At 47.9% G+C, this 26,726-nt stretch overlaps 1 long non-coding RNA gene across 1 annotated transcript in view; it reads left to right on the plus strand.

The window, feature by feature from the left end:
- The first annotated feature begins 454 nt into the window (after nt 1-454).
- The window catches only part of LOC121134528, a 43,753-nt gene continuing 17,481 nt past the window's right edge, over nt 455-26,726 (plus strand). The window contains exon 1 of the long non-coding RNA XR_005871619.1: nt 455-550. This is a non-coding gene — a long non-coding RNA (uncharacterized LOC121134528). The remainder of the gene's footprint in view (nt 551-26,726) is intronic.

Genomic DNA, 26,726 nt, shown 5'->3' on the forward strand with positions numbered 1-26,726 from the left:
CATGGAGAGCAAGAACAAACAGGCAAAGAGAGCAAGTTTCCTTCTTCCTTGTTCTTTCTAGAAGCTGCCAGCAGAAAGTGTGGCCCAGATTGAAGGTGGATCTCCTTTTAATTGACTAAGAGTCCCTCACAGGTGTACCCAGCTGCCTGGATTAAGTTAATCCCAGATATAGTCAAGTTGGTGACCGAGAGTAGACATCACAGGGTGCCAAGGAAATAGCTGAGTTGGTGTGCTGACTCGTTTTACGTCAACTTGACATACGCTAGAGTCATTTGGGAAGAGGGAACTTTGATTGAGAAAATGCTCCCATCACATTGGCCTGTGGGCAAGCCTGTGCTACATTTTCCTGATTGAGGACTGAAGTGGGAGGGCCCAGCTCACTGTGGGAGGGACTACCCTGGGCTGGTGGTCCTGGGTGCTGTATGAAAGCAGGCTGAGTAAACCATGGGGAGTAATACAGCAAGTACTACTCCTCCAAGGCCTCTGCATCAGTTCTTCCCTCCGAGTTCCTGCCCAGACTTCCTTCAGTGATAGACTGAGATGTGGAACTGTAAGCTAAAATGAGCCCTTTCCTTTCTGAGTTGCTTTTGGTCATGATATGTTTCACAGAAATAGAAATCCTGCCTGAAATCAGAGCATGACCTGCGTTTGGGTTCCGCCACCTATACAAAAAGTGGTGAGGCACACTCATAATCCCAGCCCTTCTGGGACAAACAAATCCCTAGAACTCCATGACCAGACAGCCTAACTCAGTTGCTAAGTTCCAGGTCCCAAGAGGAGAGTCAGTCTAAAAAAGTATGGTGGATGGCTGGCTCCTGTGGAATGACAGCCCAGTTTGTCCCTGGCGTCCACACTGGAGTGCATCCGTCACACGTGTATCTGCATGTGTGCCCTCATCCTCTGCAATGCATACGTGAACTCAGGTGTCTGCACACACGTGTGTCTGAAAGTGCCCCCACCCCAGCCCCTGAGGTTATTCGGGACCTCAAATGGCTTCTGTTGAGTGCAGGCTCTATCTCTCACTATTTACTGTTTTAGGAATTAAGACAGAAAGTTTAATGCTCCTCATTTATAATTTATTTAAAAGAGCAATAATAAATGCATATGAGTGCAAATAACATTTTTACGATGCACTTATATTTTCTGACACACAAAATGCAGGGGGAAGTGTGTCTGCATCACACAGCTGGGCTTTCATGTCTGCTTCTGCAAACGAAGTTAGGTGCTTTCACACGCTCCTGAGACAGCCCACAGAGACTTCAACACTTGGTTTTCAGAGACAGAGGAGAGAGGGAGGAGAGAGGGGGAGGAGAGGGAGGGAGGGAGGGAAGGAGGGAGGATGGAGTCTGGAAAGGTTTCTGGGCCTCCAGAATCACTCAGAGCAGCTTTTGGGAGCTTCTGCCTTGTGTACAAGCAGAGTAGATTCTTTTATTTAATATATTTTCAGTACCTTTTGTTTTGTTTTCCTTTCTCACCATGTAGCCCCAGCTGGCCTGGAACTCACAGAGATCCCCTTGCCTCTGCCTTCTGAGTGCTTGAATTAAAGGTGTGTGCTACCATGCCTGGCTTTTACTGTAGCGACATATTATTTATGATTTATTAAAGCTTGACTGAGGATTCAGAAAAGCAAAGTCAGTCTCAAGCCATAGATTCAGGCAGTGGTGATACACACCTTTAATCCCAGCAGCCAGAAGCTAGGAGGTGATGGTACACACCTTTAATCCTAGGACTCGGGATAAGAGGTAGATGGGTCTCTCTGAATTCAAGACCACCCAGGGATACATGAGATTGAATCATTAACAGATCACATGCCTTTAATCCTAGAGGGGTATAAAAGATAGAAGCGGGGTCTTCAGTAGTCAGTATGAGGCATTCGTTCTCCAGCCACACTGAGGAGAGGCAGCAGTTTGAGTCTTGGTGAAGGGCTGGTGCATGGATCAGCCCTTTCAGCCTGTGCTAGAGGTGAAAGCTAGTGGCCGGCTGTTTTGCTTCCCTGAGCTTCAGCTTGAACCCCAATATCTGTCTCTGGGTCATTTATTTATTTGTGTACATTTTACAATGTTTTTATTTATTTTGGGGGTGGGGTGATATGTGCAATGTTGTGCATTTGGAGGTCTAAGGATAACTAGTGGGAATCGCTTCTCAATTTCCACTGTGGGGGTCCTGGGGATTGAACTCAGACCATTAGGCTTGGAAGAGGGTGCCTTACCCTATGAGTCATTTTACTGGCCCAAGATGGGTGGATTCTTACATTGCCCCAGGTATGCATGTGAGGAACTACAGTAGTAGTTAAGGTAACTTGTCCAAGGTCAAGAAGCAGGGCATCCAAGGCAGAATGGGAACAGCCACGGGAAAGAGCCTTGTTTGGTACCCACAGCCCAATCCAGAGCCCTGGAGAGGGCAGAATTGTACTCAGCCAGAAGCCTAAGCCTGGGCAGTGCTGTGGAGTCTGGGCCTGCAATGAGGGGTGGGGGACTTAGGAGGGACCCAGGGATCAGTTAGTCACCAAGTGGTCCCTGTGACAGGGCTGGAGATGGCAGCTGGCGGCGGAGGCAGCCTCGGGTTGGAAAATCAATAGGTGATCAGCGGTCCAGGGGCACGCTGTTCATCAGGTGCGGAGGGGAGGCAGGGCAGGGCAGGGAGGGGGCTGGGAGGAAATATCACTGACCCCCAGCAGGATTGATCAAACAGCCAGACACCCAAGGCCAAACTCACTAATAAAGTGAGACATTCAGTTCAGCCCGGCGGCTGCTGGCTGAAGGTCTTTAAAAAAACCGCTTAGCTGGGGAGTTCCTTGCTAAACTGTCTTTGTTTCTAGAGGCAACTGGGAGGGAGGGTTGATGGGGGGAGAGGGGGAGGCTGGACCACTGCTTGCCTTCTCTCTCTCAGTGTAACACAGACTTGGAAAGCGAGGAATGGAGCACAAATGGCATAGGAATAAAGCATGTGAACTTATACATGGCATGTGTGCTTTCATGTATAAATGCATGATACTGTGTGTGTGCACGCGCGTGCGCACACACATGTGCGTGCATGCGTGTGTGTGCATGTGTGTGCAAAGATGGCATTTGTACTTGGCACAAGTGCACCGTCATACCTGTGCTGCAGCACACTCATGTATCTGTGCGTTTGGTCACGTGCCACCACACGTTTGCATTTGAGGAAGGAGTATTGGTTTCGGGGGCAGGGCAGTTCTTCATGATTTCAAGCTGAGATACTTCTCCTCATGGTCCCAGGGATGCAACATGTATTTGAGAGTCTAGATGATTATACCTTGGGAGGGCAGATGGAGAAGTGGGGACCTGGAAGCTGTATCTGGAAGGCCAATCTGTTCCAGAGAGAGAAATGATGTGAACTTGGGAAGGAGGGAGGAGAGGAAGTGAAGGGCTGGTGTGGTGGGTGAAAGAATACCTGTGTGCGCATGTGCAAACCACACTCACATGTGCACACCACACTCATGTGCACACATGCTACACTCACATGTGCACACATGCCACACTCACATGTGCACACACGCCACACTCACATGTGCACACCACACTCATGTGCACACCACACTCACATGTGCACACATGCCACACTCACATGTGCACACCACACTCACATGTGCACACATGCCACACTCACATGTGCACACCACACTCACATGTGCACACATGCCACACTCACATGTGCACACCACACTCACATGTGCACACATGCCACACTCACATGTGCACACATACCACACTCACATGTGCACACATACCACACTCACATGTGCACACCACACTCACATGTGCACACACATACACACACAGAAGGAGGGAGAAAAGAGTGTACTTTGGACAAGGAGCAAAGAGAGGAAACAGAGAAGGAGGGGGAACGGCATGGGTAGTTGTACGTACTGAGATATTAAGAGGTGTGATGGGTAATGAACTTGACATCTTTGGAAGGATCCAGTAAAGGATAGAATTGCTTCTGGGAATTCCCTGCTTGTTGGGCTGGGTTTTTCCCAATGTGCCATTGTACTTTGGTGCTGGGCTGCAGGCACATTGAATTTGTTTAGATTGAATAATAGTTATTTATACCAAGAGCTCAATTTGTTATAAAATGGCATGTTGGCAGCTACCGGTGATCCCAGCATTTGGGACATAGAAATGAGAGGATCAGAAGTTCAAAGTCATCCTTGGCTACATAGTGAATTTGAGGTTAGCTTGGGCTACATGAGACCTTATCTCATTTTTTTGAGAGAGGTTTTCTCTGTGTAACCCCAGTTGTCCTGGAACTAATTCTATAGACCAGGCTGGTCTTGAACTCAGACATCCACCTGCCTTGCCTACTGAATGCTGGGATCAAGGGCGTGCATCACCACCTCCAAACACTTTTTTTTCTGATGGAATGCATTTGTGGATGAAAGATTTTACAAAGCGTTTTCCATGTGTCATCGCCTCTAACCATAAATATTGCTACCATTTATATCCATTTTTGATAATTTTATTGGAACTCAGAGCTTTAATCATTTGCAAAGTCAGGTGACCAGTGGGAAACAGGGGCAGGACTTGAGCCAGCCTTCTAACTGTCATGTGGGTGTGCAGGACAGTAGGTAGACCATGGCTGCATCTGGGGAGGCCTCTGTCATCACTGTACCTCTCCTGAGGTAGGAGAGCAGAGCCCTGGTGTCAGCGGCAGAGTGTTTTGCTTATCCCCACTGACCCTTCAGTCACCAGCAGTTCCAGACTGGCTTGTCACCCCCTTAGCTCAGGGACTTGACCGAGCTCCATCTGTTTTACTGATTGCTGAGGACACGTGGATACATGGGAAAGAGCTGGGAGAACCTGCCACGCTCTAGTAGCTGGCTTTAGGATGCGTAGATCTTAAATCCCTGGGCTTTTATAAAAGCATGGGGCAGGCTATGGAGAACACTGGAGGATCTGACCCATACAAGAAATGTAAAACTATTTTCTTCACATATGGTCCTTGGACCACCTGAGGCCCACGGGCATGCAGAACTCTGATCTGGTCCCATGTCTACTGAAGCAGACTCTTTGAGGCTGGGTCCAAGGACTCTGCATCTGATAGGCCTTGAGGGATGCTTCCCCACTTGATGCCTTTGCATCTGCTGTTTCACAGGCCTGGCGTGCCCTCCCTGGAGAGCTTAATATAGTTCACATTTCCTTTCCTTTGGGTCCATGTTCTGATGTCACTTCCTGTTACCTCGCCTAAAACTGTACCCCTTGTACTTCCAACCCCCTTGCTCTGTGCTATGTCTTACTTTTACTGTGTGGATACTAACTAGAGGCATGCAAATTAGGATAGATAATATTGGATTATATATTATATTTGATAAATGAATTATGATATAACCCATGCCACAGACCACACCATCCATACATATCAGTGTGTTTTTGTTGGCTCCTTTTGGCCCCTAGCAGAGCATATCTATGGGTGCAGGGTTTCCTGTTTTGTTCACTGCTATACCAGTGTCCAGAACCTGGCCTGGAAGGCTGATGAGGGGAGGGGATAGTGCTTATGAAATGTCCATTGTATTCTATGTGTGTGCTGAGGGTTGTCACCAGTGCCTAAGTGTAGCATATGATGTGAAAACAAAAAGTCATGCACCCATGGACATGGCAGACCCTCCCTACATCTCTCTCTACTCTGAGAACCAGTGAAACTATCATGCGGTGTCCAGCCAGCCCTCTGAGATACAGCAGGTGAACCAGCAGCTCTGCCAGAGTATACGTTTGGGGCTTCTTAGATACCAGGTACCAGAAGACTCACACTGGTGCCAGCTTTTCCCTGGTCTATTCTCACTCTCAGTCAATTCAGAGAGCATCCATTTAGGAGGGGGACAATCAGATCCAAGTTCAGTCAACTTATTGTCTGGCCAGTAACCAATCAGATTGTCCCTCTGGAGGACTAAATGACAGACCCAGAGGTCAGCGATAGATGACATTTGTACAGAAAGCGATAGATGGACATTTGTACAGAAAGTGGACTGCAAACGGGCTCCAGCAGTACTGGGATATGGCTCTCTTTTGCCCTTGAAAAGGCAGAGGGCTTGGTACAGTGGCAGCCCAGGGGGAAGCCTTGGAATTCGAACAGACCCATTTGTTAGCCAGTGAGCCTTAGGGACATTATTGTTCGGTGGACACGAAATATGAAGAGGACATGGAGGCACAGGTGTGGTTGCTGGGGCTGTGGCTTTAACACCAGCTTCTGTTTACGAATGAGCTTGCTTGGATCTCTTTCCCCTATTGGTTACAGCCTAGTCAAAGAATGAAAGTGGCTATGACCCAGAAAAGAGTAAGAGACCTGAAAAGGGCAGAGGTGTTAGGTGGGGGAAGAAATAGGGAGTCCATATGCAAGACCCCTAAACCCAAGAGAAGAGGAGAGACTGGGTAGAGTTCATAACATGGATGTTCAAGTTGGCCAGAGTCATCCTCATTGTAGACAAGGAAACTGGGTACCCAGAATGGCTCAAAACCTTGCTCTATGCAGAGGTAGAGCTAAGAGGCTTAACTCTACTCAGAGCATGTTTCCTCCATGGTACTGCTCCTGGGAGCTCAGGAGGACTCAAGGAAGAGTGTTTTACATCTACAGCTGGCATTTGGCCACTGTCCAATGCCATTTTTGTAGAAAAGCTGGAGCAATGCCCACTGGTGTGGGAGCCACCAGGCAGGTAGTGTCAGCACTGCAGGGACAGAATGGACTTGAGGAATGGAGGGAGGCCTGAGGCCATTCTGTTGCCAGAACATAAAACACAGGGGCGTGTTTTGACTTGAATGACAGTGTCCCCAAAGATGGGTCTACTTAGAACATGTGTTGTGGGACTGGGGAAATGGCTTAGTTGGTAAAGCGCTTCCTTTGTAAGTGTGAAAACCTGAACTTTGATTCCCCAGAACCCATAATAAAAACATGGAGGGCATGGTGCCAAGGGAGTGTGGGGACATGTGTTTGCAATCCCAGCACTGCGTGGTTGGAGACTGGTAGATCCCTGTGACTTACTGGCCAGCCAATCTAGTCTATTTAGTGAGTTCTAGGCCAGGGGGAACCCCTGTCTCTAAAAGTAGGTGGGCAGTTCCTGAGGACATCTGAAGTCAACCTCTAATCTCTACAATTCAGAACATACCTGTACCTGCACATACATGAACTTGTACACACATGCACACACACAAAGCAGAACTTGCGGCTATGACCCTTACTAGGAGAAGGGTCTTTGCAACATTGTTAAAGTGAGGAGTGCGAGCTGAGCTGTGGGGTGATTGGAGTGGTTCTAAGTCCAGTGCATCATCTGTTGGAAGAAAGATGAAGACATAGAAGGGGGTGTGGTACAGAAGAGAGGGTGATGTAAAGATGAACACAGAACAGAGTGATGCAGTGACAAGCCTCGGCAGCATGAGGACCAGAGAGAGGGCAGAGAGTTGATTCCTCCTTAGGTGATTCAGAGAACCCCCTCCTCAATTTAGGACTGGGCTATATGGGAAGATGTATCATTTTTAGTCACCAAGTTTGTTGTAATTCATTATAGCAGCCCCAGAAAACAAAACTGGGTGGAAGAAAAGGGGCCTGTGCCCGAAACAACAAGAGTTGTTATGCAAAAGGAGTTCACTTCTCCCAGCTTTCCTGGGGCACAGAAAAGACAGTCTATAGCAGGGCATCGGGAATGGGCTTGACTCTGTGGGAGGGAACAAGCAACCCTCACTGCTATAGCCATAGGAGAGTTTATATACAAATGACCTTTTAACTAGCGTGATCCAAATTCAGATGGTGCAACTTTGTACAGTCAGCAGAAACTGCACTTTAAAGTTTGGACTTAGTTACTCCCTCAGGGTACCTCAGCTTCCAGGCAGCCCAGTGAGCATGAGGGGAGCACCTGAGGCTTTACAGTGGCCAAGCCCCATGTTCAGGAGCATAGACACTTGCTGGGCATGTTTGAGCTAGGTAAGACACTTTCCAGTTGTGTTGGGTTTATTAGGATGTAACACTGCTTTAAGACGAGCATCTGTACTTGAACTTTAGCCTTTTGTGAACCTTCTTTCAGCTCTGAAAAACCTGGGCATGGCTGCAAGGAAGAGTTAGGTGGGGTTAGAGAGATGGCTCAGCAGTTAAAAGCATTTGCTGCTCTTCCAGAATACCCGAGTTCGGCTCCAAGCACCCATAACAGATGAATCCCAGGTACCTGTAGTTTCAGCTTCAGAGGATTTGACACCCTCTTCTGGCTTCTGAGGACACTCTTACCCAGAGTCATGCATGTACACACACACACAAATAAAATAAAATAATTTAAAAGGCACAAAGGTTTAGAAAGACAAAGGACCTAGGGTTATTACCTGGGATGGTATGTAGAGCCTGATAGAAAGTGACAGTTATTGGGAGGAAACGACACTGGAGGAGAGAAATGATCTCTGACAGAGGGGCACAGGCATCTCCTGGGCTGTGGCGACCACAGCATTAGAATTTCTGTCGTGGATGAACCTTGAAGACCACCCCACAGCACCTTCTTCCTACATTCTTCTGATAGTCTTTTAGATTATGTTACCTGGGATGTGATGCTCACCACCCACCAAGGTACAACATCCGTCAGTAAGCCACAGTGTTCCCCCAGCCAAGAACCCACTGCTCTGAATTCGTTCAAATCAATTTCATATTCTCTTTCAGTTTCTGTGCCAAGAGCTGGTGTGGACTGAATCATCACACAACCGTGTGGTGACCGTAACTGATTATCCAGTCGGAACAAAGTGAACTTAGTTGTTTCCCCAAGTGTATCTTTCATATTGGCAATGAATCTTGGTGTGGGTATGGGGAATGGCACACTTATGTGTTTATTAAGGAAGCACAAATTGGTAGAACCCTCGAGGAGAGCAATTTGGAAGCTACGCAAGATACACAATGTGTGTGGTCATTTAGGGCTTTTTACAACTCAGGTGGACAAGGCATTGAAGCTTTTGTTTTTCTGTAATTGAATTTGATTTATGTCTCAGTATCTCTTTCCCCACTCAAAGTCATACAGCTTTTACCAGAAGGCAGAAAAAGAAACTACCTAACCCAAGATCTACTTGGCCCATGAGGGGGTCCTCAGTCGAGTAAAATATCTCTCCTCTATCTTCTTGATGTGGGTGCTGTAGTTGAGAGTGCTAAGTGGGAAGCCTTTGCTAGTTCATGACCCCTCAATGGCATGATGGTGCTGGTGAAGGTGTCTGCAGGTCAGCACTGAATTTGCCTGGGTGCTTGCTTAGTGAGACCCCGTCCTGTGCCATTTCTCAGCTCATTATCTGATACATAGATCCATCCACTCCTGCTCAGTGTTACTCTGGAGCTGCCTCAGGCTGTCCCTCTCTCCCTGTCATCTCCATCAGGACTGCAGATAGGAAAGGAGACCCAAGTCACCCTTACTTTTTGATACCCCAAATTACCTGAGATACCACTTCTCCACTCCAAATGTAGTTCTATATCTGGGCACTTTAGCACATATGGGGAGACTCTGGTCAATTTATCACTTTCTTCTAATCCCTTCTCTTCCCACTGTCTTAGAATGTTTTCTGTGTTTTGATTCCTGTTATGGTTTGAATATTTTTTCAGTCATTTTTTATTAACTTGACAGTAACTAGAGCCACCCAGTAAGAGAAAACCTCCACTTTTTACTGCCTCTCCCAAATGCTACCAAATTAAGGATCCATCAAGGTGTTAATTCATTGATAAGGCCAGAGACCTTAGGATGAGATCACTTTACTGAAGCCCATCAGCTGAAAGCCAAGCCCACAATAGATTAAGTATTGGGGGACACTTTGTGTTAAAACCATCATGAGTTTAAATGAAGTAATGTACATGTGCTTAGAGCAGTGTCTGACACAGAGTTCTATGTGAGAGTCAGGTATACTCTTACTTAGTGGTGTGCCAATATTTGTATGTATTATAGAAAGTTCTAGAAATGCTAGCAGTGCTACGTTAAGGGAGTAATGTAGGTGTCCAGGAGAGACTTGCACATTTCAATTTATATCTTTTTGCATTATTGCAAAAGGTACAAACAAGTACTTGTGTTTATAAATTAAACTCTCCAGTTGTCTGAGAAATGCCACCCCTTTGGAAGAAAATCATAAATTTTGTGGGGGAATGTTAAGCTTTGCAACACTTAATGCAGAATACAAGATATGATAGGTGCTTGCCTGTCTCTCACTCATTACACATGTGTCTGAGGCACAGGGAGTGAGTAACCCTGGGGCTGGGGCTGGACATCCCCAGCTCCTTAAACTCCTGCTGGGCCTAGTAGAGGGACGAGCCCCTGTTGTGGCCCTTCAAGTCCCCCTGCCCCCAGCACCTGCCCTGGTTGCCTGGGAAACAGTGCTTTATTGAGTGGAGCCATCCCTAACCCAGCCCAGTGATTTGTCCTTGTCTAATTATTATTACTCTTTGCATTTCCTTTTCAGATGAGTAATGGGGGAGGGTCGGGGGTGGGAGGGTGCAGGGCTGAGGAATGGTGATTTGTGGGGTGGGCAGCTCATCTTTGAAAGGATGACATTCATTTTTCTAGAAGCCCAAAACACCCCAATGAAGACAAATTTGGCAGTTGCCACGTGGATCCATTTGCATGCTTACACTGATCTGAAGTGTGCTGACCTGGAGTGTGTGTTCATGCGGGACTCAGGGAGCAAGAGTGTATGCACACACATGCAGAGTGAGCAGGACTCTCTGAGAGTCTGTGTGCAGAGCCACAAGCCCGTGGGCACCTGTGGTCCTATGTACTTACTGTGTGTGGTTCCTAACACACATCTCTGAATAACATATTTCTAGCCTAAGTGTATCTGCTTGCATGCCTTGTGATACGGTATATGCAAGGAATGATGGGTGTGTGCTTAGGATGTCTACATGACAATGACAGTGTGTCTGTCTTTGTGAGATAATGTGTCTCTGCTCAAAGCCCTGGCACTTGACTTGTCTTTGTAAACCTTGGGGCCTGTTCATGTTTGGAACTGACCTCTGAGTACATTGGCATGTTACTACAATATGGAAATAAAAAAATAGATCCTAAAATTGGGGTACTGTCCTAAGCTAGAGACTACTAGGTTGAAGGGCACAGAGGGTGGATAACATCTAGACAGTTTGTACACCACATGACTTGGTAGTTGGGTAGTCTGTAAAGATAGTCTCCCTTCTTTGTTCCTATGGAATCCATGCTCTTTGAACATGGCCATCGCACCTGGTTTCCCAGAGAGGAGATTCCACTTAGTGTAGACTGGATATTGAGCCATGGAGAGGTAGGTCCCAAGAGTCCCTCCTGGGTACTAGAGCTGGGGAGATGTGCCCTCCTTCCGGTTTCTCTCAAGAATAGGCACTTCCCTCATTGGAAAATAACTAGCTATATCCTCTCTTCTCCCTGACCAAAATTTCAAGTCCTTTGGTCCTTTGTCCATGTCCAGAGTCCTGTGACAGTGATCTAGGTTCTGTGTACTGTAGAAGTGATAGGAAAACTATGGCTGTGGTGTGTGTGTGTGTGTGTGTGTGTGTGTGTGTGTGTGTGTGTGTGTGTTGGGCAGACAGGACAGGCTGGGGTAAGGGTGAATTTCAGTCTGTGTGATGTCTTCCATAGACCAGCCTTATGTTGACACCTTCTGTAGGAGGGTAGAGAGCATGGATCCTTCCAGGGGTTTCAGGGGCTCTAGACCTTTCAGTGTGACCTGCTGCCCATGGGAACTTGCCCAGCTGCCTTGCTGGGAATTGCTCTCAGAACTTCTCATGAGTCTCAGGGAAAATTCAAGCCAAGGTTGGAATCCAGTTTTCCAGCAGAGACAGTGAACTGGTGGTGCACACACATATGTACCCAGGGACACACACATACACATGAAATAAAAATTTTTTGAGACAGAGTCTCACATTATGTAGCCCTGGTTGTCCTTGGACTTACTATTATAGACCAGGCTGGCCTTTGGCCTTGGACTTAGAGAGATCTGTTGCCTTAGTTAGGGTTTCTAGCGCTGTGATGAAAACACCATGACCAAGACAACTTGGGGAGGAAAGACTTTATTTGGCTTATCTATCCCAAGTCACAGTCCACAGAGAGAAGCCAAGGCATCATCTCAAACAGGGCAGGAACCTGGAGGCAGGAGCTGATGCAGAGGTCATGAAGGGTGCTGCCCACTGGCTTGCCTTCCCTGGCTTACTCAGCCTGCTTTCTCATGGAACCTAGACTGCCCTAGGGATAGCACCGCCCACAGTGGACTGGGTACTCTCCATCGATCACTAATGAAGAAAATTCTGTACAGTCTTACTTGCAGCCTGATCTTATGGAGGTATTTCATTGTGGTTCCCTCCTCTCAAATAACCAGTTTGTGTAAGTTGACATAGGACTACCCAGCATGCCTACCTACCTCTGCCTCCTGAGTGCTAGGATTATAAGCCCATGTCATTACGCTGGGCCAATAAATACATCTTAAAGTGATTATCATAGGCCTCAGGTAAGTCATCTGTGACCTTCTGGAAGGCCAGGTAGGATGAACAGAGTGCTGCTGAGGGACAGCTAGTGGGGCCACTCGTCTGTAGGCTGCCCCTGTCTCTGGCTTCCACTCTCAGACTCCAGTGTCATGTCCCTTCCTTACTTCACCCCTTAAGCAAGGCTCTTACTGGTAAAAATCATGGAGTGCCTCTCATTCTGCTGCTGTCCTCAGTCCTGCCACACCCCAGTCCCTGAGAGCTGGCTCTTCAGAACCACAGTGGGCCAGGCTGAGAGCAACTTCCTGCAGGGTCCATGTTATGGTTTTCCGAGCAGTGTCAAGACCGTACAGAGTGCCACACAGCCTGTGTGCTGGGGGCCTCACTCAGCCCAGGGCGTGACTCTGTGCCGACCTACCCTTTCATTAGAAGAGTTTGGCATTAGCTGAGCCAGTGAGGCATGGTGAGGTTTCTTTGCCTCCCCTGAGAGGTGGGTCTAGTGATGTCTCTTCTGAGACTACTGTATGCAGTTTTCTTCTGCCTCACAGTGTGCTTTGTCTCTGGGGAGAAATAGGATTCACCTACTTACTCATTCATTCATTCATTCATTCATTCATGAGACACCCTCTGGCTGCAAATTGTTTTTGACTCTGGGTCTGGCCACTAGAACTCAGGTCAGAAGGCACGTTCTGCTTCTCCTCTTGCCTTCAGCTTAAGAATTTTAGGAAAAAAAGCCCAAAACTTTTACTGAGTTATACTTTATGTTAAACAAAGCACATACGTTTTAGGTTAATGGGGTAATGACTTTGGGCAAATGTATGCTCATGTGTCACAGCCCCTTAGTGAGACACAGAATGTGTCCATGATCCAGGAATGTTTTTCAGGTTTCCTTTCATTCATCAGCCACCCCCACCCCGGCCACATTAGTGGCCACTGACTCAATTTATCTGTTTAAGTTGCACTTTTTAAAATTGTGGCCCTATCAATACCCAAATAAAACATTAATTTTTCTGCCATCTAGATCCTTTAAGCATTGCTGAAAATGGTCAAATTCAACACACACATGCATACATACATACACAGACACACACATGTATGCAAACACAAACAAGCATGTATACAAACACATACACAAACATGTGCACACATACACTCATACACATACATATACAGACACACACAAACAGGTACACACACACAAACATGTGCACACATACATTCACACACATACATAAATACACACAAGCATATATACAAACATACACATGTATACATATACACTCACACATGCATACATATACAGACACATATGCACATGCATGTACAAACATGTACACACACGCACACATGCAGGCACAAGCATCATTTTGCTCCTCTGTTCTCCTGTCAGAGTGAGAGCTAGAAGACAAAAATCAGAATTCTTTCCCTGTCTCAAAAGTAAAAGGGACAGATTAGCTTCTTGCCAGCGCACTGCAATAAATACATTGTCGTTTTTATCCCCCGGTGAATCATGGTCTCCATTTCTCCTCTAACTATTATGCAGTCTGCTGGCATTAGATCATTTTTTGGTAATTTTATTTTCACCAATTGTTTTATGAAATTTTTGAGTTTTATGGACACTAAAACAAATCTAGCCTGCGAGTGTTATAGCCCCTTAAATCATCCACAGGAAATCTCAAGGTTCCTTCAGACTCGGGTGGAAGGAAGCGTTAGAGAAGAAAGATTGCCCTAGCTTATAAACTGAGCAAAACCCAGAGATAAGTTTGTAAAAGGGACATAGATCACCATGGGTGAAGACCCCCGTGTAAAACATCTCCCTGCTCAGCTCCTATAAGAGTAGAAGTGGACTTTTAACTAGCAGAAACACTACAGCAGCAGGGGGGCAGAATGCAGAGTTCTTACTTGCTGCCTTCACCGCTGTGCCTGTTTCCCCCAAGAGTCCTATAGCACCAGCTACCTGGCTGACAGAGTTAGAGCTGTCCCATGGAAGTCCAGCATCCCCAGGATGTCATCACAAAACTCACACTTGCAGTAACACGTCTAAAATGCATGTTTAAAAAGCCAAACAACAAAACCCGTCTAAGATGAGGGTAACCAAGTGGATTCAGAGAAAGGTTTGCCTCACAGAGCCTTTCTTGAAAAGCATGATAAAGCTACAATAATAAAACCAGTATGTTTGAGGCATAAGGCTGGATAGACAAATCAATGGAACGAGATAGATCATTCTGAATGAGAACTCAGGCCGTGGAAGATGAAGAATCACATATCAGTGGAAGAGGGATGGATTATTCAGTAAATGCCATCTGTAAATCTGGTCATTTGGAAAATAGTTAATTCAGATCTCTATTTTATTCTAGAGTCTGAGAAATAAAAACTACATGGGTGAAGTAAAAGATAAACTAATAAAAGGCTAGAAGAAAATATTAAAAGAGAAGTAGGGTTTTCTCTACAGCCTTGGATGGAATCTTGGCTAGAACTCTGTCAAGTCAAAAGATAGCTTGCTCATCTGTGTTGGATGTCCAGGTTCTGCATGGTGGAAGAAGAGAACCGACTCCACAGGTTTTCCTCTCGCCTTCCTGTGGGCCTCATGGCATGCACATGCTCGTACACAGATGGATGCAGAATAAATAAATAAATGTAAAAAATATTGAGATACTAATTGATCTCAGTCCCCCAAGGAACAACCCCCTAATCAAAGGGATGTTTCTTTTAGACACATATGATAGCAAAAAGTATGTCTAATAGCTGATTAAGACTGTCATTAGTGCTGTCAGAATGGGCAAAGGGTGAAACATTACTTTAAACATTTTAAAGCTTTTTTAAATTTTGTGTTTACGAGTGTTTTGTTTGTATATATGTATATATACTATGTGCATGCCTGGTGCCTGTAGAAGCAAGAAAAGGGTGTTGGATTTCCTGAAACTGGAGTTGTGGATGGTTGTGAGCCACTATGTGGTTGCTGAGAATTGAACCTGGGTCCTCAGGGGGAGCAGCCAATGCTGAGCCATCTCTCAGGCCCAGAAAAACTATAATTCATATGAAAACTGCAAACATCTCCATCCTTGTCGTGATAGTTAATTCTATGTGTCAGTGGGAAGGGGCTTAACATGTGCTGTGATTAACACCATTCTCTTAGTGTGGAGGGGTTTTCTGGGAGAGACTAGCATTTGAACATGTGGTATGTGCAGAGCAGATGACCTCAGTGTGGGCAGGCCTCACCGAGTGGGTAGAAGACATGACCTTCTGTGAGTGAGGGCCACTCCTCTGGATGGGATGCCACTTGGTTTTGTCCTACTTTTAGACATGAACTAAACAGAACCAGTAGTTTCCTGAGTCTTGGGCCTGGTGGATCTGACCTCCTTGGTCTATAGTTTGCTGTCTGCAGATCTTAGGGCTTGGTGACCTCTCTCTCTCTCTCTCTCTCTCTCTCTCTCTCTCTCTCTCTCTCTCTCTCTCTCTCTCTCTCTCTCTCTCTCTCTCTCTCTCTCCTCTCCCTGCCTCCCTCCCTCCCTCCCTCCCTGCCTCCCTCCCTCCCTCCCTCCCTCCCTCCCTCCCTCCCTCCCTCCTTCCCTCCCTCTCTCCCTCCCTCCCTCTCCCTTGATTGAAAACAGGGTGCAGATGACTCGGCAGAGAGAGAAGGGAAGAGGGCCCGAGACAGAGACCCCCTGACAGGGTTCCATCTGGCATTCCTGCCCCACAGTTGGAAGGTAAAAGGACACAGGCTAAGCTAGATACTGGCTGGCTGCCTCAGACAGGGAAACCCAGTTCTAGACACTCAGACTGTCTGCTTTGATTTAATATTGTGAATGATGCATGTGGTCCTATCCAGTTCACCCCAAAAACGTGGGCAACACAGCTTGCTCTCTTTCTCTAGCTCACCTTATTTTTAATACGCAAATCACAGCATCTGTTACATAAGGAAGGGACAGGACCTACCATCTGAGCCCAGGTCACCTGGTGTCAAGATCTGACATTTGTGCCATAGACATGGTTGTTTCTAGCCCGTTCCCTACCCAGCTGCCAGAAGGAACATTCTGAGATTGAAGTCCCATCACTGGTCCTGGCTTAGAACCCTTCACACGCTCTCATGTATGCACAGAGAGCAAGCTTCTGGTGCCATGCCAGGCCTAGCCTGGCTCCATCTGTCCCTCCATTCTTCCTGTGTCGCTCTGGTTCAGCCACATTGGCCTCATTTATATTTCTGGAATAATCAACCTTTGGCTCAACGCTAGGAATTTTGCTCCAGTCACGTGTCTTAGCTTGTTTCCTGTCACTATAACAAAAAGCTAGAAGCTGAGAAGTTTAAAAAGGAAATTGGTTTATTTTGGACTACAGTTTTGGAGGCTGGCAAGTCCAGGCTCAGGGAAGTCAAACGTTTGTACCATAACAAGGTGGCTTCATGTGGTAGGGTCATGTACAAGCGTGGGGAGTAGTGAGTGCAACTGAAGACACTTGAAAAAGGCTGAGAGAAAGAGCAACCCAGACCCTTGTGACCCAGTGTCCGGTGACGTGATGACCTCCCCCTAGGGGCCACCTCTCAAACTCGTTACAAAGGGGACTCGGCTTCTAGTGCATGAGCCTTTGGGGCAAACCATACACCATAGCAACGTGACTTCTGTCATGGTGGCTCATTCCTGTGCAGCTGACTTCTCCCATGGGTAGGACCACTGTCCTAAGGAGGCTATGTGTATCCCTTTCATTCCTTATCTTACCTTTTGTTGGTGTCATTCCTATTATCCACCCTGATATACTCTAAAATGCTGTTCTGATTGCTTACTGTGTCTTGTCCATTAGCATCTGGGAGGAGGGCACGCCTACCCTGTGCAAGGTGTTGGCCCAGCCCCTAGTACACTGCTGAGAGCATAGACTCGTAGCATGACTGAGAACTGACTGAGAAGGCATTCGAGGGACAAATCATTGCAAAATGCTGTAGTGTATGAGAGGTCCCCACTCCTTCTGTTCCTCTGACATGCTGTTTCTAACAGAGGCCATGGAGCAGGATAGTGTGTGGGAAGTTCAGTCCCGCAGGGATCGTCAGTAGCTGGGTATCTGGAGGTGAGGGGCTGCAGAGACTATTTTGGTTCTTAGGTGATGCTTTTGAGTGCCAGCATCTACTGGGATCACCTGGGGATCTTGCTAAGATGCAGATTCTGAAGCTGCTGCCAAGTCAGGGCCCCCTGGGATTAGGTGTTCTCAGGTTTCTGGAATGCTGACACTGCTGGGAATCTTCAGGGCAAACTTCACTGCATGTTGGGGCCACCTGGGTTCAAGGATACTATCTGCACATTCTGTTGTAATTGATCTATGGCATGGGCACACACACAGACAGACACACACACACAGACAGACAGACAGACAGACACACACACACACACACACACACACAGGACCCCTGATGGCACAGCATCTTACTTTGTACATAATTGGGACCAGGCAGGTACTTGACTGGTCCTTGTTAGTGTTCTTTTAGAAAAGACACTGCATTTTTACTGCAGAAGAAAGTTCTGTCACAAACTTTCCTGAGTCACAGTGGTCTAGAAGAGGGATAAAGTAGATGAGGGCCACCTCCTATCCTCCTCAAGGAGAAGAGGGGTATGGGAACAATGCTGAGCATGAAGGAAGGCAGGTTCCTGTCCTTCCCTTTGTATGGTGAATTACATGGAAAAGATGAAGTTTATTTTTTTCTATAATTTGTATTTTGTGTACATTGGTGTTCTGCTACATGTGTATCTCTGTGAGGGTGTCAGATCCCCTGGAATAGGAGTTATAGACAGTTGTGAGCTGCCATGTGGGTGCTGGGAATTGAACCCAGATCCTCCGGAAGAGCAGCCAGCACTCCCGTCCTCTGAGCCATCTCTCCAGCCCTGAAATTTATTTTAAAAGACACCAAGGGACAAATAGTTTTGTAGTTCATCTACCTTTACACCAGTTGGGGCTCTATAAACAGTTTCAAATTTAGCTGGGTATGGTGGTTCACACCCATAATCCCAACAGTTGTGAGTCTGAGGCTAGCCTGAGTTACATAGTGAGCTTCAGGCCAGTCAGAGCTACAGAGTGAGACCCTGTCTAAAACAAACCAAACCAAACGCAAAGAACTAAAACCACACAAGTCTATGATTCTGTCTGAAAGTTCAAAATTGCCCAAGGCACTGTCAATACAGTATAGAGACCAGGCTGGCCTCAAACTCACAGAGATCTGCTTGTCTCTGCCTCCCAAGTGCTGGGATTAAAGGCTTATGCCCTGCCATGACCAGCTGTTCTCTACAGCTTTGAAGCCAGAGTCTACATGGGTCTCATGGCTGAATCCAAGGTGTGGGTGAGACTTTATTCCTGCTAGAGGTGCTAAGGAAGAAGCTGTGCCTTGTCTTTCCTAGCATCTAGAGCATCCTTCATCTATTTTCAAGAGTCCATCTTTCAGCCTATGTGTCTGCAGTGCCACACCTGTTTTGGCCTGTGTGCTGCTTTGGATGAGAATATCCCCCCACAGACTCAGTCATTTGAATGCTGGGTTCCTGGTTGGCGTTGCTATGTGGGGAGCTGGTGCAGCCTTGCTAGGGAAGGATATAGGGAAGCCGGGGGCTTGAGGCTCTCTCCACTCCCAGTTTGTTCTCTTTGCTTTGGGGCTGAAGACGTTATTTTTCAGCTTCCTGCTCCTGCTACCAGGTTTGTGGCTTGTTTCCATGTCTCCCCGCCATGACAGACCCTATCCCTCTGGAACCACAAGTCCCAGTAAACTCTTCCCTAAGTTGCTTTTGGTCATGGTATTTTATCACAGCAATAGAAAAATAGCTGATACAGTCCATAGGGCTACTGTCGAGGGAGTCAGACCCCTCTAGGGGATCCCCAGAGAGCTTGGCTAAGAATAATTAGAGGGTTTTGCAAGGTTGATTGGGTATTAGCTGATATCTGGAAGGAATGAATGAGAAATATTCCTGGCCAGGTTAGGTAGGGATACGGCCATGGGTGGGAATGGAGGTCACTGGGATTACAGAGGACCCTTGGCAGCAGGGTGATGTTTGGATGGTCTCGTGGAAGGGGATAATGGCAGCATCTAGGGACCTAGGGATCTAACTGAAGACAGAGGGCAATGCAGAGCTGGCTTCATGACAGTTACTTGTCCTGTCACTCAGCACAGGCCATTTGCTCAGAAGTTCCCTGAGGTCTTTGTCTCGAAATTCCCAACAATTTCAGTTTTTGAATCTGTGTTAAGCAAGGTTCAAAGGCACAGCGGTAGAAGAACTGGATGTCTGGGGCCTCTGTCTACATAATTTTCCATCCACCCTGGGGCCAGGGTCCCAGTCACAGGCACACTTTCAAATGGGGCTGTTGAGGGCATTTAATGAGAGCACCGTTTGCACATGTGGGGGCAGGATGAGGGCGCCACAGATGATGACCCAGTAACTGAGCTGACTACTGAGGGTAGCTCCACCTATAAGGTAAAGTGGCTGGCATGGAGGAAGCAGCTGACCTACCGTTCCCCTTAGTGCCTAGGGTGGAACATTGGATGCCCTACCTCTGTTAGGTTTGCCTATGTCTTTCACGGACTGAATCTAGATCGCAATGCAGGGCTGCAGTCCCTATCATCAACCTGCTTGGTCACTTATCTGGGTAGAAGGATGGTGAGTGGGTCTGGAGGGGTCACTGGCCAAGGTGAGAACCTGGACCAGCCAGGTTGTGGGGAGCTCTGCAGAGCCTGTGTGGGTCTTGGTGATGTGAGGTCAGCAAAGTCTGGGGAAGGTTGGTGGGTCTTCTACAGTTTGGAGTGGTTCTCTTCCTTCCTCCTACAATCCTTTCCTGCCCAGGTTAGACCGGCTGGTATGGAGGGCCCTTGGAAACTTTTGTAGGTCTGTCCTGCGGGACCTGGAGGACTCCAGTTGACTCCCTGTCTCAGATTGCTTTGGCTAGCCTTGGAGTGCCGGGTGGAGGAAGCTTCCTCTCTCTCTTGGCCTGGGCCAGCAACAGCTCTGTCTCCTGCTGTCAGGGCCGCCAGAATGTGACAAGCAGCAGATGGGCCTCTGATCAATGGACCCCGTCCCTCGGCAAGGACGTGGGGCCAGGGCAGGACGGGGGAGCGTTGGCTAATGGATGGGCCTGGGAGCTGTGATGGATGCGCAGGAAGGAGCCGCCATTTGTCTTGGGAAGTGAGTGACTTCAAGAGTGGGAGAAGGGAGGGCATGGGTAGCTGGGAGGGTGGAGGGGGAGCAGCAAAGCATAGCAGGGCTGGGGAGGTGAGGGTGAGGGCGCCCAGCTGGGGAGGGGCAAGAGGATGCCTTCCTGACTGAGTTGGAGCTTCTAGTCCTGGACCAGAAGGTGCTGATGGTCAGGTAGGCTCTCAGCAGTATACCCAGAGGAAATAAAACCAAGACCATACCCCAGCCTCACTCTCATTCAGAGTGTCCACAAGTCTTGGCAAGATCTTCCTAAGCTCTTCTTCCATTGGCTTTATCCCCTCCTTGGCGTCTCTGACCTTACCTCTGCTCCACTGCTGTTTGGCAGCTCTAGCTTGGTGGCTTATTTTCCCTCAAGCTCTTTAGGCCTTCGCTGCGGCAGCGTGGTCCACTGGGAGTGCCAGGTCATCTGCATGGCCTGCTCCCCAATGTCACATGTCCACATGCTCCTCCCTCCTACAGTCTGTCCTCACCTGCTCTTACGCTTTCATGTTGTAGAAGCTGACATCTCCTGTGTCACTTGTTTACTAGCTAAACGAGACTATAGATAATGTGATGACATTGGGCATTGACTCTTCCATCTGTGACACAATCCCAGGTTAAGACTAGCTTGGAACCTCAATACTTGCTGAGTGTGCAATGAAAAGACTCAAGTTCCAGCACCATAGCATCAGATCACACCCACAGCCTAAGAATCTTCACCCCTGGGAAGAAGGGCAGCTCTTCCCAGAGCTTCTGCGAGGACTTTCCACTGCAGTGTGTACCAACACAGGGCCCCAGCAGCTGAGCTCTGGAGAGATAGAGAAAGCACAGGGCTTGTGGTTTGGTTGGGAGCTAAAACCATCTTTTATTGAAGTCATCCATCAAGAAACTTGAGCTGGGATTAAAGATGAGATGAAAGGAGTCGCCCTAAGGCTTCCTTAACTCAGAAAGATGAGCTGCCAAGTCCTAGGACCTGAGTTTGATTCCTGGGACTGCATGGTAGATGGACAGAAAGGTCTTTGGCAAGTTGTTCTCTGACCTCCATATACATAACACACACACACACACACACACACACACACACACACACACTAATTAAATGTAATAAAAATTAAAAATAAAACAAGTCTGAGAAATTCAGGATGGAGATAGCAACCTTCCAAGACAATATCAATAATTTTGAAGAATCACAGGCACAGGTCTCAGAGAGAGCGAGAGAGAGGGAGAGAGAGAGAGAGAGAGAGAGAGAGAGAGAGAGAGAGAGAGAGAGAGAGAGAGAGAGAGAGAGAGAACCTTTAATTGGAATGCATGTCACTCACTCATATGCATAGGAGACCCATAGGATTTTGAAATCATGGTGTCTATGAAAAACCTATAAACTTGCACCAAAACTGCCTGTAACTGTTTAACTTGAAGACAGGCTTCTGAGTGCCCTTCTGATAAACAATGTAGCCCTAGACATCAGCCAGAAAAGGAAAAAGATTAGGAGGGGAGAATCAAGGTCTAAGGAGGAAAGTTGCTGTGGGGAACTCTGGGGAGTCACTCTGGGTACCCATCCCACATGCTCTGGGGGAAGAAACAGGGAAAGGACCGAGCCTGCTGTGTTTCAGAGTTGCTGAGAAATGGGGATGGTTAGTGATGTCCATGTCGGCCCTCTGGATGGGGTGTCTTCTGGGTACAGATTGTCTCCCTTGTCTCCCTCCTTTGTTACCTCCTGGGTCCCCCAACACTGGGCTCCCTGAGGGGATGCTGTTCTTCTCTCAGCCCCACATGTTGGGTGAGGGGGTAGGAGGTGCTGTTCCCTGTGAACTCATCTGTATCTGGCTCCAACTCAGACATATGTCCCTGTCCTTTTTGACCAAGCTCCCAATCTCACTGTAGCTATTTAGAGATGGGGCTTTTAGGAGGTGATGGAGGTTGATTGAGACCATGAGGGTGGAAACTTGGTGGCCTTGTAGGAAGAGGGCCAGAGAAAAAGCTTCTTGTATACTCCTTGTAGGCCACAGCTAGGGCAAACAGTGAAAAGGAGCCATCTACAGGCCAGGAAGGCTGCCCTCAGTGAACCCCAACACCTGGGCTTCATACAGTTGCTTGAACACCCAGTTCCAGATTTCACAGATATTTTGTTATTTAGTCCTAGTTGACGATTTAGTTATTTTTATGTTACTATGACAAAATACCCAACACAAACAACCTAAAGGATGAAAAGTTTATTTTAGCTCAGGTGCTCAGGCAATAGCTTGGATCCATGTGCTTGGCAGAACACCATGGCTGTGGGGATGTGCTGGAGGAGAGCTGTTCACATCATGATTGACAGGACACAGAGAGGACAGCAGGAGCCAGGGCTGTGTCCTAGCTTCATTACTGTTTAATACCTTGGCAAAAAGCAGCTTAGGGGGAAAATGGTTTGTTTAGCTCACAGTTTCAGGTTCATTATTTCTAGAAAGTGAAGGCAGACCGGGCTTCAAGCAGCCATTCACATTACAGCCACAGTCAAGAGCAGAGAGAAAAGAGCGTGTGTGTGCTTAGTGCTCAGCTAGTTTTCTCTACTATCATTCCACTCAGGGGCATTATGCCTAGGGATTGGTGCCACCCACAATGGGCTGAATCTACCTACATCAAGAAAATGCCCCATAGACGTAACCCACAGGCTAACCTGATGTAGATAAGCCCTGACTGAGGCTCTCTTCCCAAGTTGACAAAAGTAACCGTCGCAGTCTGGATCATTTTCAAAGGTTCCCCTCTGGTGACCTACTTCTTCCAGCCAGGCCCTGTCACATTAAGGTTCCACAGGCTCCCTCTGGCTGAGGAACAATCCTTAAGAAGGCATTTCAGGTTCATACTAGAACACTAAGTTAAGAACCTAGGAACACACCTCAGTGTGACACTCACTTTGCTTGAATAATCTCTCTCCTCCCCATCTGTATACACGTGTGAGTGTGCATGCCACACAGGGCACGTGTAGAAGTCAGAAGACAACCTTGGTGTCTGTCCTTGCGTCTGTTTTATTTGAGCTAGGGTCCCTTTGTTGATCACTGCTGCATACACCAGGCTAGCTGGCCCATGATCTTACTGGTATTCTCTTGTTTCCACCTTCCATTTCACCAGGTGAATGCTGGGATTGCACACTCCCACATCTGGATTTCACATTCATTCTGGGGATCAGAACTCGGATCCTCAAGTTTGTGCAGCAAACACTTTAACCCACTGAGCGGTCTCCTCTACCCTTGTTGTGCTTTATCTCATTATAATGAGATAAGATGTCTTGGGAGGTGGTATGAATGGAGGAAATTGCATCCCCAAAGGAGACTGATTAACTAGAAACCAGGGCTGTGATATCTGCAGTCCGTCCTGTGAAGAAATAGTTTTGTTTTCCCTTGCTTTCTGTCTGAGCTGATCTCCCGACTGGGGATGCTGGCAAGTTTTACAGGGGACTGAGATGTTGGAAACAACCCACATGGCCAGCGGGGGATTGATCATCACTACTTACTGATAGGTCCAGGATGTAGGCTGGGCTCAGTGTTGTGAATGTGAGCCAGGCCTGGCTCACCTGACAGAAACAGGTGGGAACAGCTTCAAGACAAACAAGTTACTGATGGGATGAACCTTCAAGTAAGACACCATTAAAACGTAAGCTCGTGCAACAATACTATATATCTCCCTATGGATTTACATGCATGGGTGCTCTCTCGGGGTGTTTGTGCTCACACGTGTTGCATGCATGTACATGTGTGAGATGATAATAACAGAGGAGAAAAAGGTGATGAGAACACACTAACCTACAAAAAGTGTTGATCTCTTAGGCAGCCCAGAGAAATCAGGGAGGGAGGACAAAGAGTGACTCTACCCCCTTTGTACTTTTTGAGACGGGGAGGGGCGTGTCTCTTTATGCATCCCAGGCTGGTCTTGAACTCACAATCCTCCTGCGCCCACCGCCTGAGTGCTAAAATTACAGGCATGTGCTGCCATGCCTGGATTATGTAGCTCTATTTATTTACTGGTGAGAATGTATTCATACATTATGTATTTAAAAAAGTTAGAAACAAGCCTTTGGGTGCTGAGGGATGAGAAAGGGACAGGTCAGCAGGTCCTTGCTCTCCTACATAGATCTGTGCACCCCCAGCCCCACCCCCAAACCTTCCAGGCTCTTCTTTCCCATGATGCTTGCTCAGAGCCCTGGTGGTCTCACCGTGTTCTTGCGACCTGCATGTGGGCGAGGTGGCACTTTGCCTAACCCTGAGAGGGAGCTGGCTGCGAGGTCTAGACTGTAGATTTGCCAGCTGGCTTTTAGCTGCCCCCACCCTGCCACCCCATCTTCTGGGGCCATCTTGGTGACCTAGTTTGCCTCCTAGAATCCTTCCTGCTGCCTTTGCCCGAATCAGGGAGGGACAGACATGTTAGTCTGGCATTTGTGATTTGCCAGTCACAAAGAGGTCTTAGGTTTAAAATGCAGAAGCCCCTGGGCTGGGCAGGGGAGGACGCAGTGCCCTCACTGTTCTGTAATTCCCATCTCCCTCCCCCTGCTTGTCACCGAGACCCATTTCTACCCACAGTGGTGATGGTTTATTACAGCTTACTTCCTGCTGTGAGTAAATAAGTTTGTCTCCTTTAAATTCCCCGGGCAATTAGGGGGAGGAGGACCATTCCTGGATTAACATTTATTTCCTCAGACCGTTTATATGAGGCCATTTTCCAGGCTGACAAATCTCGGGCCAAATTGTTCTCCAGAAAGTCTGTCTGAGGCAAAGGCGCTGTGATTAAGCGGCCCGTGTAAATTTGGGGTCGTAAATCCTTTTCCCCGGGTGGCTAGGATTTATCCCCAGCACCTGCCATCAGAGGCTCAAAGAGATACTAATAAAAAGGGCCTGATATGTGCACCTGTTCCTGAGTCGTTAATGCGCAACACAGAGGAAAGAGAGAAAGGAGGTGGCTTTTTATAAACTGCCTGACTCCCGGTCTTGGAGTCACTCTGTGGTGACTGTCAGGACCCAGAGATGGAGGCTGGTTGGAAGTGTCCAGAGTAGGGGCCCAGAGCCCGGCCTGTGGCTCAGCGGTTGCAGGGAGGAGGATTCCCTTTGAACAGTGATGGGTAAGGGCCAGGGGTGAACAGAACACTCAGGAATCTCAGGTGTGGCCTGCTGGACAGATGTCCCTGGTGACAAGTGACAAATGTGAGACAGCAGCTAGAGAGCTGTGTGTCCTGAGGGGAGTGTGGCCAGAGCCCTGTGACTCAGGGTGGTACCAGGCCCTCAGGGCAAGAGTGCCTGGCCACCTCCCTTCCACTCCTTCCTCTTCACCATCCTCCCCCTCCATCTTGTCCTAACCTTTCCACTCTCCTTAGGAAGTCGAAGTTCTCTTAGATTGGAGGGCAAAGGGTAAACTTACTTGCTCTGTTTTCAGACTCCCCCATCAAAGAATAGAGGCAGGGACAATTCTCCTGAGACATCCTGGAGGGGTTCGGCCTTTTTAGGCACACTCTCAAGCTCATCCTAGGTAGAGGAGGTCTGCAGGCATTTAGGAAATGGTCCACCCTTTCCTGCCTTGGCACCCCTGCCAACCGTTTTGTCCCTTTCCCTAGTCCCAGCACAGCAGCTTGGGGCTTTGGCTCAGTGCTCAGAGATCCCATCCTGGGGGCTCACCCCTGCCTTCAAGGTCATGACTCTTCCTAGGGGACACACTCTAGAGCCTCTGCTCTAAGCCATACTGAGGTGGAAGCCTCCTGGAAGGGGTTTGGAGTGACATAAACTGCCCTTTGGTCTGCCTGGTCCCCCACCACCCTCATCCCTTCTCCAGCCCCTGCAGGCAGGCCCTGGGCAACCGAAGTCTCTAACTCCCATTGCCTTTATTGTAGGAAAGCACTTTGTCCCAACAAGAGCCTCTCCTTACACGTTGAGAAGCAGCGGCCACGTGATCAGGAGCTTGGGCCATGGATGAGAATACCATGGATCTCAGCTTGCTTCAACCTAGCCATGTGGGTCTGGTCAAATCCTTTGCCTCTCTTGCTCTTGGTTTCCTGTTCTGTGACCGGAAGCAGATGGTAGTGCCCTGCCACCTGTTTTTTCTTTTTGCCTTGTTCCAGTGGGAATGAGATGGGCTTTATGTATTTGCCTGGGGAGAAGAAGTAGGGGAGTCTCTGACCTTCGACACCTTGCTGGTGAGGCCTTAACC

The sequence above is a fragment of the Mesocricetus auratus genome, unplaced genomic scaffold (assembly GCF_017639785.1).
Source record: "Mesocricetus auratus isolate SY011 unplaced genomic scaffold, BCM_Maur_2.0 Super-Scaffold_100028, whole genome shotgun sequence".
NCBI lineage: Eukaryota > Metazoa > Chordata > Mammalia > Rodentia > Cricetidae > Mesocricetus > Mesocricetus auratus.